The following is a 14,341-nucleotide window of genomic DNA, read 5'->3' on the forward strand; positions in this document are numbered from 1 at the left end:
CCATCTCTGTGTTTATTTGGCACTCGACAATCAACAGATTTCCCCTCCCCCCAACACTGTCACTCACGACCAGAAGTCAAGACTAAACCAATTCACCTTGGTGACCACATAATCGTTTTGTATTACCTATTTTTATTAGCCATTTCACACAATTCAGAAAAACAAAAATGTGCAGGAACTATAGGCCTGTATTTATAATATTATGAATGAAATGTGCGTTATTTGGAAGAAAGTCGAGGTGTGACTGACTTTAACCCACTAATTCCATTGGAGTATTGCTCTATACAGTGGATTTTGTTTTTGTCATAAAACTAGCGAGCTCAGTCAGTAGTAGTACTCACAGAGTTGTGTAAACATGGCTGAAGACACAAAAGGAGGAAAAGACAAACCTATTCAACTGAGCGAGTCATTTTACGCTGGAACCATTTCGATTGATTGTTAATGATTGTTAACGAAGCGTTCATGACTGATGCTGTACCTGCTCCCAGCCGATCTCTGCCAGTTCTGTGTTATTCTGTACGACGGCCCAGAGGAACAGATCCCGTCCCGGGTCCCAAACCGTGTCTGGGGTCCAGTCTTCACCCGAACATGGCAGATCCACCAGACCTTTGGACGGCACCTGAACAATGAAGAAATCACACCGACTCTTCTGATAACACTCAAACTAGAACGAAAGGGGAATGATTCTCACAAAGCCTGTCAAAAACATGTCCAGGTCAAAAATAAGTAAATTAAATTATATTTTGTATAAAGAAAAGATGCCTTCTTTAGGATCTCACTTGACATTATTTTCATTGCAATTAATAACCCACTTTCTTATCATTATCAATTCAATCATTTTTTTGGTCTTGTTTTCCAGTAAAAAAATAACATACTTAAAATTAAATTTACATGAGAAACCAGGACAAAAACTGTTAAGACATTTTTTTTGCACTGATGCAAAAACATTCCCAGCAGTGTTATTGTTAATGAAAACTAAACTATTAAAAACAAAATAGAAATATTTAAGCTAAAGCTGAAATAAAAGAAAATAAATATATAAATTCAAATAAAAATATAAAATAAAATATAAAATAAAAAACTTGAAACACTGTTCAAATCTGAAATGCTGATTTGGCAACAAACTGAAGTTGAAGTATTAAAATTGCTAAACCTAAAACTGAAATAAAAATTAAGCTAAATAGAAATGTAAAAAAAATGTGCATAAAAACTTAAAACTAAAAAAAATTAACGAAATTTTAAATTAAAACTAAAATAGAAAAATAGAAAATAAATAGTATAATAATACATAAATGCATAAATGTAAATTAATAACCCACTTTCTTATTATCAGTTCGATTTCGTTATTTTTGTCTTGTTTTACAGTAAAAATAACACCCTTAAAAATGTTAAGACTCACCCTCAGCAGTATTTTAATGTTAACCTCAACTAAAACTATTACACATGAAGTTGAAATAAAAGAAAATATAAATATTAGCTGACAAACTTGAAATGTTTGTCTTGAAATTTCAAATTTGAAATGTTGCCTTGGCAACTAAATGAACTTAAATAAGTTAAAGCTGAAGTGCTAAAAAATGTATTTTTTTAAATATTTTATATTATAATATAAAATATTGTAATATTTTGTAATATTATATAATGTAATATATTTTTTAAATATATTAGTATTTATGTCTTTGTTGCTGAGGTGTTTCTGATGTGTGTTCTTAAACTTGCCGCTAAACGGACATCATCTTCGGTCATCTTGTAGCGCGACGGCTGGTATAGCAGCTGTGTGAAACTCCCCAGCAGGTGGCGCACTTCTTCAGCCACATGACTCAAGGAGATCTTTGAGCTTCCAGGCGGCGGCGGCTCATGACCCCTGCGGATTTTTCCACCCTGGACTCGTTTGGCGAGTTTGCGCAGGAAGAAGCAGGCGGGCAGGTGGGCGTAAAGCTCACAGAGCGTGTCCTCATGCTCCAGAAACTTCCTCACACACACTCCATTCTCCAGCAGGACCCGCACGAACTCGGGTTTGTCGCCCACCAGCGCAGAAAACATGGCCGGATGCAGATCACACGACTGAGACGAGAAAGATATGGAAAAAACATCACCACAACTCAACTATAGTGTATTAATGACTTCTAAGCAGACTTCTAAACTTAAAAAAAACATGTTTAATACTCGAAATAAACACTAACTAAACTGAAATAAAATAAAATATTTTTAAAAAGTATATTTTATATATATTTGCCAAAGCAACATTTCTCATTCTCATTTAATTTAAATACTAAAATACTAAAATTAAATAAACTGAAAATAAAAAAATAAAACATTTATAAAAACTATATAAACATGTTAATAATAATAATGAAAACACACAATAATATTATTAAATCGGTGATTAAACACTAAAACAATTAAAAAAAAACATTTTCCTTCAATGAAATAAACATTACCTGAAATAAAATAAAATACAATAAACATGTTTAATACTCGAAATAAACACTAACTAAATTGAAATCAAATAAAATATTTTTAAAACGTATATTTTATATATATTTGCCAAAGCAACATTTCTCATTCTCATTTAATTTAAATACTAAAATACTAAAATTAAATAAACTAAAAATAAAAAAATAAAACATTTATAAAAACTATATAAACATGTTAATAATAATGAAAACACAATAATATTATTAAATCGGTGACTAACACTAAAACAATAAAAAAAAAACATTTTCCTTCAATGAAATAAACATTACCTGAAATAAAATAAAATACAATAAACGTTTTTATATCTAGTTGCCAAGACAACATTTCTCATTTTCATTTAAAGTTGAAGTAATAACTAAAACTAAATAAACTAAAACTAAAAAAATAATAATTAAAAACTATATAGACATTGTAAAAAACTAATAAAAATAACAAAAACACACAACAAAATTGTGTTTTGAAAACAAAAACTTAAATGCAAAAAAATAATTACTTGAAATTAAATGAACATTAAATGAAATAAAATAGAATATTATATTATTATTGCCATGGCAACATTTCTCATTTTTGTTAAAATATAATTTTAATGATACTAAAATAGCACTGTTTCTAAGCTTGGATTACGGTTTGAAAAGAAGTTAAACCAGCATTTGCAGTGCACAAACGTGTGTATTTCAGCAAATGTAAATCAACATTATATGGTTATTTTAACCCACCGTCCAGTGGCTCTCCTCGGTGAAGATCTCACTCTCGGCGATGTCCACTCGGTTCCAGGCCACGGCGAGCTCCAGCTGTCTCTCCCACGACTGTCGGCCCGCATGCTCATCGCTTCTGGAGGCTGAAGAGCAACGATACGCGTCTTTAGTTGAGGTTTAACAGTTCTTACCAGTTTGTAATGGAAAAAATGTCTCAAGTGTTTGAGACAAGTCAAGACACCAATCGTTGTTGGTAAAGGCTTTCTATAAACTGTGCTACATGACAGTGTTGCTATTGTTAGCTAAAAGTATTAAAAATAGTATTTGGTAATTGAAATAAAGCTGAAATAAAATAGAAATATTAGATGAAAAATGTAAACTTAAAAAATGTTTAAATTAGAAATGTTCCCTTGACAACTAACTGAAATAAATAATATATTTATTGATGACAAATATATTTATTGACGACAAAGCCTGTCAAAAACATGTCCAGGTCATATTTCAAAGATAAGTAAATTACCAAAAATAAGTAAATTAAATTATATTTTGTACAAAGAAAAGACCTTCTATCGAATCTTTGATTTTATTTATTCATTTACTTTTTGCATTGTGATATATTTTCATGCCAATTAATAAGCCATTTTCTTATCATTAGTAATTCAATATCATTGATTTTGTCTCATTCTCCAGGAAAAAAACTAATCTTAAAACTTAATTTAGATGAGAAACCAGGAAAAAAGACTTTTAAGACTTTGTTTGCATTGATGCATGAAACCTTCTAATTCTTAGCAATGAACGAGTCATTGTTAACGAAAACGATTAAAATCATTGACTGAAAGCTGAAAAAAAGAGTATATAAATATTAGATGAAAAACTTCAACTAACTGAAATAAAATGACTGAAAAAACGGACTTAGAAGTTTGAAGTACTAAAATTACCAAAACTTAAATAAACAAATTAAAGAATATAAATATCTAAAGATATATTTTAAGAAATCTTAGAAATATAAAAAAATGATAAAAATTCCAAAAGTACAAAAAAATCACTAAATTAAAATAAAAAAACCTGAAAATATAAAAAAGCTCATTCACAATATTAATAAATACTCTAATAGTATGTAAATAATACTAAACACTGCTGCAGGACTTTTATTTAATTTGTATATATATATATATATATATATATGCCTATAGGGATTTCCTGGTTTATTAAATCATACTCATCTTAAAGAAAATATAAGGCTATGAGGCTTTACTTCAATCAAAAGATCATTTATATGTGGATTTCATACAAAAATAATTAGTTTAATCCTTTAAACTAACATCTTTTTTGTGCTGCATTGAAGAACTTTATTGGTCACAAGCATCTAATGCAAAGACAAGTCAACTGTGTTTATAAGAGACCACGTGTGATAGTACTCAACGCTAAATAAAGCTACACAAATCTCCTTAGCATTTCAGAGATGTGTCATCCGTCACTATAGCTCAAGCACTAATAGCTTCCTCTATCCAGACTCTCCAGGGAGGATCAATGTGCTCAAGCCAGACCCCTTGTGTTTTTCTGCAAGAACGTGATCACTACACGGCATTTAGCTTGAGTCATTTTAAATAACATGAAGAATAATGTTGAAGGGGGTTTGGATCACTGTGAAGATAAAAGGTGAAGATTCAACCCGCTCACTGCTGCCATTAGTTACCCATCCATTACCAGTATAATCCAGTTATGTACTGCCCGGAAAAACAAGTTCAAGACATCAATTTCCAGATGAAGAAATGCAGAGGCTTGAGCATGTGCCTTTGAAACGTGACATGGACTCGTACCTTTCAGCAGAGCCTGTAGAATGGCAACGTCAACATCATAGTTTTTATCCTCGTCAATACGAAACACAGTGAGCAAATGAAGCATTCGGATGATGTCCTGAATCTAAAGAAAGACAAAAATAAATACAAATATTCATTGCTTAAGATACATGTGTATTATGAAACTTCTGAGAACACTCATATTTTATATAATATATACTAATTTTGCTTTTGTGTACATTATACACACACACACACACATATATATATATATACAGTGGGTACGGAAAGTATTCAGACCCCCTTCAATTTTTCACTCTTTGTTATATTGCAGCCATTTGCTAAACACACACAAAATTATATATAATTTAAAACTAATATTTAATTTATTATATACAATTCTTCTACCATTAATTCTGCTTTATTTAAATAATATTTAATGAAATATTGATGTCATTTATATTTTATTTTACACAATATTTACTTAAAACTAGATAAATAGTTTCATTCAGATTGATTCGTGAATTCTTGTAATATTCATTAAAAGAATCAGTTCATTGGTTCATGAATCAGACAACGATGTACACTATTGTTTAAAAGTTTAGGGTCGGTAATTCAATTAATACTTTTATTCAACAAGGATCCAATAAATTGATCAAAGGTAACAGTAAAGACATTTATAACATTACAAAAGAATTCTGTTTCAAATAAATGCTCTTTTTAATTTTCTATTTATCAAAGAATCCTGAAAAATAAAATGTATCAGTTTCCACAAACATATTGGGCAGCACAACTGTTTTCAACATTGATAATAATCAGAAATGTTTCTTGAGCAGCAAATCAGCATATTAGAATGATTTCTGAAGATCATGTGACACTGAAGAGTGCAGTAATGATGCTGAAAGTTCAGCTTTGATCACAGCAATTAATTACAATTTAATATATTCACATAGAAAACAGTTATTTAAAATTGTAATATTTCACAATATTACTGTTTTTACTGCATTTTTAATCAAATAAATTCAGCCCTGGTGAGCAGAAGAGACTTCGGTAACACTTTACTTAAAGACTTTATGTACAATGCATTATAAAGGGTTATTAAAGGGTATAATGCATTATAATTATTCATAAAGTGTGTTGTAATACATTATATCTTGTTGTAAATAATTATAATCGAATTTAAAATGCATAGTGTAACAATGACTGGTTAAGTGTTATAATGTATTAACTGTGTTTACAAGGCATTATAAGGTGCATTACAAGTCACAAATAATGTATTATAACTACTTATACATAAACGCTTTAAGTAAAGTGTTACCGAGACGTCTTTCATAATTGAAAAAAACACTCAAACTTTGTTATGGAATTAGACACATTTCTCATATTTTGTCCACCAAATGAGTCTGAAATTGTTATGAAATGTATGTTTTTGTCTGTTACCTTCTTGGTCCACTCAATGACCTGCACCTCAGTGAAGCTTTTGCACTCTTGTCCAAAAAACCTCTTCATGAGCTGGTTGATGAGGACCAGGGTGACCTTTGACACGGGCAGAGCCGCCACCTGAGCGATGACGTCCGCCAGGCGTCCAGAGCCCTCCAGCACCACACACGGCGTGTGTTTCAGCATTGCATTGTAGATTGTCTGTGAATAAACATGTCAATTAAACCTAACGGAAAACATTTCACTGCGATGTATGAAGCTGATGACTAGGGGTGTGCGATATATATCGTCTGCGATAATATCGTAATTGTTGTTTTAATGATGTGCGATTTGACATTATCGAGTATATTACAAAAACCAAACTAAACACACCTGAAGAGTACACGCATTCGTGACGTGATGAAGTCTAGTAGGTTAGACTAGTGCGCGTGCATTTAGAGTGCATTCTTTCACTGCGTGATTCAGTCTATTAAAATGCATTTTGAATGAACACAAAATTCAAGATATGGGGGCAGAAAATGTATATATATATACAGTATATATATATATATTTATATATTATATATATATAATTTCATATAGCTAATATCACGCAAAGAGAGCCGTTTCAGCATGGTTACAAATGTGATATTGATTTTATACAACAGTTCAATAAACAAGTTAATATTAAGAGACTTACGTTTTAGACACCATATTGCCTGTTTTTGCTCTATTTCGCCAACAAAAATAATTCCAAACACAGCCACAGCACTGTTTTACGTCTCTAAACAACATGACGGTGTTTTGTTCCTGAATGAATCAACCGTTTAAATGATTCGGTTCAATCACAATGACTCACTTATTAAGAGTGACTTGCTGCCACCTACTGGCGGTTTTAATTTCACATTTTAAAGTATCTTTTTTTTTTTTATAATTTCAAATAGCAAAACATTATTTATGCATTTGTAATTGCATGTTAAATCATTCCATGTCCCTCTGAGCTGAATTAAACAGCGTGTAAATACATCTAAATGCCACTTCAGATGCAGCTTCTGTGTTTCCTCTGCATTGCAAAGATACATTTTGTTGATACTGATTTCATTTGCTTGGTAAAACCCCAAAAGTCTTATTCTAACCGACTGATTAAATGTAAGAATTTGATTCAAAAGATGATCCACACTTTTAGAAAAAATGCACATAAAAGGTAAAAATCAAATTAAACTCGTTGAAAAAGATTAGCTACTTTCTATCACTGCTGTGAACTGACCACCACACAGAATATGAAGAATATCAAAAACATTAGGAGTCAGCTGTCCATGGTAGTCCTTAAGATACCAGCACAATAACACACTCAGCAAAATATTGTCTAATTATCGTTATCGATCAAATTCCAGAAAATATCGAGATATCTTTTTTTTTGTCAATATCGCACACCCCTACTGATGACTTTAAAAAAATCTCACGTTTAGTGTTCCTGGACCACCGTCCAATACCGCACAGACCACTGGTATTGTCACTCCACTCTCTGATGGAAAGACAAAACACGCCACAAATAATCAAAAGTGAATAGTGAACAGCATTAAAGAGCCATGAAATCAAAATTCTGTGGCTTTTATTCATAATTTTGAGGTCATGTGTATGCTAGTGTACCATAAATACTACTTTTGTGGCACTAGTACGCAGATTTTTGTCCAAATCAAAGGCTATTTTTTTTTTCAAAGTATGATCTGTTTGATATGCCCTGCCTAAACTTCCTGTTTCAACAGGAAATACATTCACGCAGGACAGAAAACTGCTTTTCATGTTGGCCTTTACAGTATATGAGCTGTCAAATATGAATCACGCAAGCAAACACGTTCCTTTGTGCGTATGAAAGCCACTGCCGGTCTGAAAGGTCAGGCAAAGGTCGTCTGCTGACCTCTGACCTTTGTCTGTCTGTTTACTACTCATCTCTACAGTGCTGCGGAGTGACTAACTAAAGTTGTGTGACAGCATTATAGTACAGCTAGAAAGTCTGATTCATTTTAGTGAATCGTTCATTCCAGTGAAGTGGTTAAAAAAAATAAAGATTCATTTCTTTTTTTTGTATTGAAACATTCAGTGTTGATCCATCAGAGGAGGCAAGAGAGGCCTATAAATAAACATGACAATTAAAAGTGACAGAATGACCTCATGCATTAATTACATTCAGTTCAGACTATTTCTTACTGTTGTGCAGATACATAAAATGTACAAAAGCAAAATCTACAAAATTTCTACAAAATTCACTACTGTTTGGGGTCAGTAAGATTTTTCTTTCCGAAAAAAAAAAAAAAAAATGTATCAGAAAGAATGCATTAAATAATGAAAAATGACAGTAGAGACATTTATAATGTTACAAATTATTTCTGTTTTAAATAAATGCTGTTCTTTTAAACTTTCTATTCATCTGTGAATCCTGAAAAATAAAATGTATTACAGTTTTCACAAAAATATTGGGCAGCATAACTGTTTTCAACATTGATAATAATCAGAAATGTTTATTGAGCTGCAAATCAGCATATTAGAATGATTTCTGAAGATCATGTGACACTGAAGACTAGAGTAATACAAATTCTGAAAATTCAGCTTTGCATCACAGGAATATACTACATTTTAAAATATATTACAATACAAAAATTTGCAATAATATTTCACAATATTTCTGTTTTTACTGTATTTTTAGTCAAATAAATACAGGCTTGGTGAGCAGAAGAGGCTTTTTTTCATAAACATTACAAAATCTTACCGACCCCTTACTTTTAAACTGGTATTGATGGCCATTGTGCAATATTAAAATATGAAAACAAGCTATTTTAAATGATGAGTAAATCTGCACCTCTTTTTCCCAGCGATTGCTGAGAGATGAGTTTCTCCAGACGGGCCCGCAGCTCAATCTCAACTCCATAATGTCCGTGAGTGCCATCATCCACCAGCAGGAAGTGAGTGTGATTGATATCGAGGCAGGAGAGACGGCCCTGACCCTGCTCGTCCAGAGCGTAGTACGCAGGGAAACAACCCTAGAATAGACAGAAGATGAGATCCCAGAAAACTCTGTTGTTATAAAAACACTAACAGCATAACAGAAACTACAAGGGGTTTGTGAGTTGATGAAAAGCTAATAATTAAATGTGTCCCTGGACCACAAAACCAGTCTTAAGTGTCAATTTCTTGAGATTGAGATTTATACGTCATCTGGAAGCTGAATAAATAAGCTTTCCATTGATGTATGGTTTGTTAGGATCGGACAATATTTGGCCGAGATACCACAAATGATAAAAATGTAAAATTAAAATAAATACATAATTTTTTCAAAATAAAACAGCTTCTAAAAAAAATATATATTATAATTTATATTATATAAAAAAAAGAGAAAAAATATGTTGTTAAATGATTGAAATATGAACTTCAAGTAAATATTTTAGCACATGGCTGACCAAATCATTAGGAAATCATCTGACCTCAGGATGGACGAGTGCGTGTCGGTTGTGAATGACTCCCCAGGGTGCCACACCGATGACGACGATCTGTCCCTCCATCAAACCGCTGCTGAGTGTGTAATCTCGCACGGCCATGCCCACGTGCTTCATCACACCGGCGTGTGTCCCTCCTGTCAGGATCCACGCACCTGCCACACGGAAAGCACTGTAGATTAGTCTAACCTGTTTAATACACCTTAAAAAGCATGTCAACACAAACCATCAAAAGCTTGGTTCTGCAGCTTGTGCTAGACCAGTTTGTGACGGTTGCACACACATGCTCCAATTCTCTAATTTTCAGTCAGGGTCATTAAAAGCCATAGAGAAAACCTGGCAAGTTACCTACATTTAGTATTTAAGGCATCATAGACAAGCTTTTGCTATAATTTTTTGCAATCATTTTGATTTTGCATCGCTAAGAACTTCATTTGGACAACTTTAAAGGTGATTTTCTCAATATTTTATTTTATTTTTTTTGCACCCTCAGATTCCAGATTTTCAAATAGTTGTATCTCGACCAAATATTGTCCGATCCTAACAAACCATACATCAATGGAAAGCTTATTTATTCAGCTTTCAGATGATGTATACATCTCAATTTTGAAAAATTGACACTTAAGACTGGTTTTGTGGTCCAGGGTCACAAATATGAAATAAATGATTTCAGTGAGTCGCCAAGGCAACATTTATCACTTTCATTTAGTTTAAGTTGAAGTACTAAAATGACCAAAACTAAATAAGCTAAAACTAAAGACTAAAACTTAATTTTTAAAAACTGTATAAACATTAAAAACTAATAAAATGACACAAACAAGAAAAACTACTAAAACTTTAATTAAAATTAAAAAGAATATATAAAAAGAATAAGTTCAAAGTTCGAAATAATTCCGATTTTTACGTTTTTGAAAGAAGTCTCTTCTGTTCACCAAGGCTGCATTTATTTGATCAAAACTACAGTAAAAACAGTAATATTGTGAAATATTATTACAATTTAAAATTACATAAAAGTTTTCTATGTAAATATATTTTAATGCAATTTATTCCTGTGATCTTTCAGCATCATTACTCCAGTCTTCAGTGTCACATGATCCTTCAGAAATCCTTCTAATATGCTGATTTGCTGCTTCATAATTTTGTGGAAACCTTGATACGTACCTGATACAAACAATTAGGCAGTTGAGATGTGTTATATAGTACATATTGCCCTGCGCGAGCATGCTGAATATATGAGACTAAATTTGAACATACTGCTATAACTTTATATAGAGAGCTTTGTGATAACATTACAATCCCGGCCCTTACGCAGGCTGCCGTACCTGTGGTCTGGGCGACTTTGATGAGGCCCCGGCGGAACTTGTCCTTCAGGTGAGTCTTTATGTAGAAGTTTTTGGCTCCGCCGGTCACTGATATCAGCAGATTCGGCGAACGCAGTTTCCAGTGTTCGGTCATCAGCTGGTACAGACTCTCACAGGACGTGTCCGACGACACCCGAACATACTAAACACACACCACAGAAGCCCTTCTATGAGTTCACATATATAACTCTGGATGCTCTGCAGTGAATGGGTGCCGTCAGAATGAGAGTCCAAACAGCTGATAAAAACATCACAATAATCCACACCACTCCAGTCCATCAGTTAATGTCTTGAACAAATCCATTATTAAGGCATGTCAAACCTTCGCTTCTGACCAAAATACGAGTCCATAATCTATAACAACGCTTCCTCCGGTGAAAAAGTGGTCTGGTCTGAATCAGGAGAGAAATCTGCACAGATCAAGCACAGCTCTAAACAAATATGTGGCTGTATTTTGATGTGAGAGACAACAGGAGATGGACTTTTTCACTGGAGGAAGCGTTATTATGGATTATGTACTCACATTTTAGCCAGAAGTGACAGTTTGAAGTTAAAACGTCTTAATGATGGATTTGTTACATCTTTTGGCTTCTCCAGATGTTAACTGATGAACTGGAGTGCTGTGGATTACTTGTGGATTATTGTGATGTTTTTATCAGCTGTTTGGACTCTCATTCTGACGGCACCCATTCACTGCAGAGGATGCATTGCTGAGACACTGATGCAATGCTACATTTCTCCAAATCTGATGAAGAAACAAACTCATCTACACCTCTGATGCCCTGAGGGTGAGCACATTTTCAGCTAATTTTCATTTTGGGGTGAACTATTCTTTAAATATCTACAATACACTGGAGACATAATTTTACCTTCCCGGTTTTCTGTCCAAGTCCTCCAAAGCTGATATCTCCAAAGGCATCGGTGGGCACCTCTCTGACGTGTCTGTGTCTGTCCCACTGCTACCCCATATAGTCCTCCGGTTTGATGGCCTCATCGCAGTGCTGGATCTTTGGGTGACCACACTTACAAATCCCCTCCCTGTCAACAGTAATCCATGTTATCCACACATGAGTTACAGCCCAACAACACGAGGACCGCACATATTGTCCGAAGGTTGCCGAACTACACACAGGAGTGTATACACGTGATCTTTAGTTGACCGCTTGTCAACTGGACCATTTCTGTGAGTTATACTGAGAAATTGCTAGTGAATTTCACAAATAATTACAAAGGAATGAGAAGTAACACACTGAATGAAACATTAAATTTTTAAGTAGAAAGACTGAAGCTGTATTTTATAGTTAACTGTACTTCGATAATCGTTTCTTTACAGTATTTACAGTGTATGACTGACATCATTAATTATACTTCATATTTGAAACACACAGAATAATACACTTTAAAAAGAATAGTTCAGCTAAATATACAATGTGCAAGTCAGGATTTTTTTTTTAAATTTGCAGCAATAAAAATCACCTTTCGCTTTTATTGCATGGAAAACAGCAGCTCAGATATTCTGCAAAACATCTTTTGTGTCAAAAAGTCATTCAGGTTTGGATGAGTAAATGATTATTTAAAAGAAAGTTTCTGTTAATAAAACACTAAATTAGACCCTTTGTTTTGGATATGGCTATTGCTATTTACCTGCTTCAATGTTATGTTACTTGCTTGTTTTTATGTTAACACTATATACAGTATATGCTTTGATATAACAATGCTTGCTCTTGCACTACTTGCTTTGTTAGGATGAATAAGCAACAGTTGTGAAAGTGAGGTTCATGAGTTTGATGTTTTGTGATCAACCACAAAGGTTAATAAGAGAGTGTGTTGTAATTTTTTTTTGAATGTGGTATTATATTTGATACACCAGGTTTTTATGGCTCATATAATGAGATACACTGAGAATATGGAGCTCAAACTCAAGGATGACATTTTATTTTATTATTCCAAACTGAGCTAAAATATGCAATTTGGTGCAGATGCTGATATCCATATGACCAAAAAGGGATGAAATTCTGAGGCTTGTAATGTAAATCAATGAGATCTTTATAACAGTACAGCAGATACTTGCATAAAATGATATAAATATCAGTCGTCACTATATCTCCAATAATATGTTTTAGTAAGATGATATTTAAATGATGCAATGCAATGCAATGCTGATTGAGAGATGAACAAGTAGCTAAACGCTCCTCAGAAGATGTGAGATGTTTTGGAGGCTTCTGAAGATCACTCCTCCGCTGAGGAACAGTGAAAGTAAAGCTTCTGGAAACAAACATTCCTCAAAAGATCCTGAGGATCAGATTTGAGACGCACTGATTTTTCTAAAAAATTATTGATGGAGATTCAAGTAAAGCAGAGCTGCTTCAATCCAGTGAGTGTTCATCTGGAAATATTACTAGCTATTCTTACGTTTACTAAAATCAAGTTTTGACAGCAAAAAGACACGTGAAGCACAAGCTGAAGGTGGATGTTTGTACAATTATACTAAAAAATCTAAACTATCAATCAGACAACAGAAGGCATGTAGTAAATTGTGACGTTTTTAGCAAAGTTTGATTATGTTGTTCATATCAAATATGATACAGTAGGCTTTTAAGGGTTAATTCCCCAGTATGATGGAGTAAACATTATAAGACAAGCTCATTAAAAATCATACCTGCCATCCTCCACATAGAAGCAGCACTCTTTCTTCTTGATGTTTTCTGTAATCCAGGAGGCGAGCGAGCAGCGCTGGAAAGAGGGAGACAGAGACAGATATCGGCCTTCAACGGCGCTCACAGCGAGTGTTTGCACCAGGGTCGGCTCCACCGCTGCCTCATCCATGCTCGTGTCAGACACAGTGAGTGTGAATGAGAAGCGCAGATGCACGGGACGGGGAGGGAGGGAGGGCACGGACAGGACGGGCTACAATGCACTTGCTGCTGCGCTGAACAAATGCACTGCTGCAGTGGTGATGTCAGACACAGAGACAGAAGCATTACAGGAATCTGGAGCAGAGACTGAAAGCCTCATTTAAAGAGCTCAAATCATGAGCTGTGCTATGAAAATATTCTGCAACTTCACTGCGAACCTGTGTTATTTTACTATCACTGATACTA

At 33.7% G+C, this 14,341-nt stretch overlaps 1 pseudogene; it reads right to left on the reverse strand.

Annotated features, from left to right (window-relative positions):
• LOC107687389 (transient receptor potential cation channel subfamily M member 2-like) overlaps nucleotides 1-14,066 on the reverse strand; it is a 47,890-nt pseudogene extending 33,824 nt beyond the window's left edge.
• Nucleotides 14,067-14,341: the final 275 nt, after the last annotated feature.

The sequence above is a fragment of the Sinocyclocheilus anshuiensis genome, unplaced genomic scaffold (assembly GCF_001515605.1).
Source record: "Sinocyclocheilus anshuiensis isolate Anshui unplaced genomic scaffold, SAMN03320099.WGS_v1.1 scaffold5000, whole genome shotgun sequence".
Lineage (NCBI taxonomy): Eukaryota > Metazoa > Chordata > Actinopteri > Cypriniformes > Cyprinidae > Sinocyclocheilus > Sinocyclocheilus anshuiensis.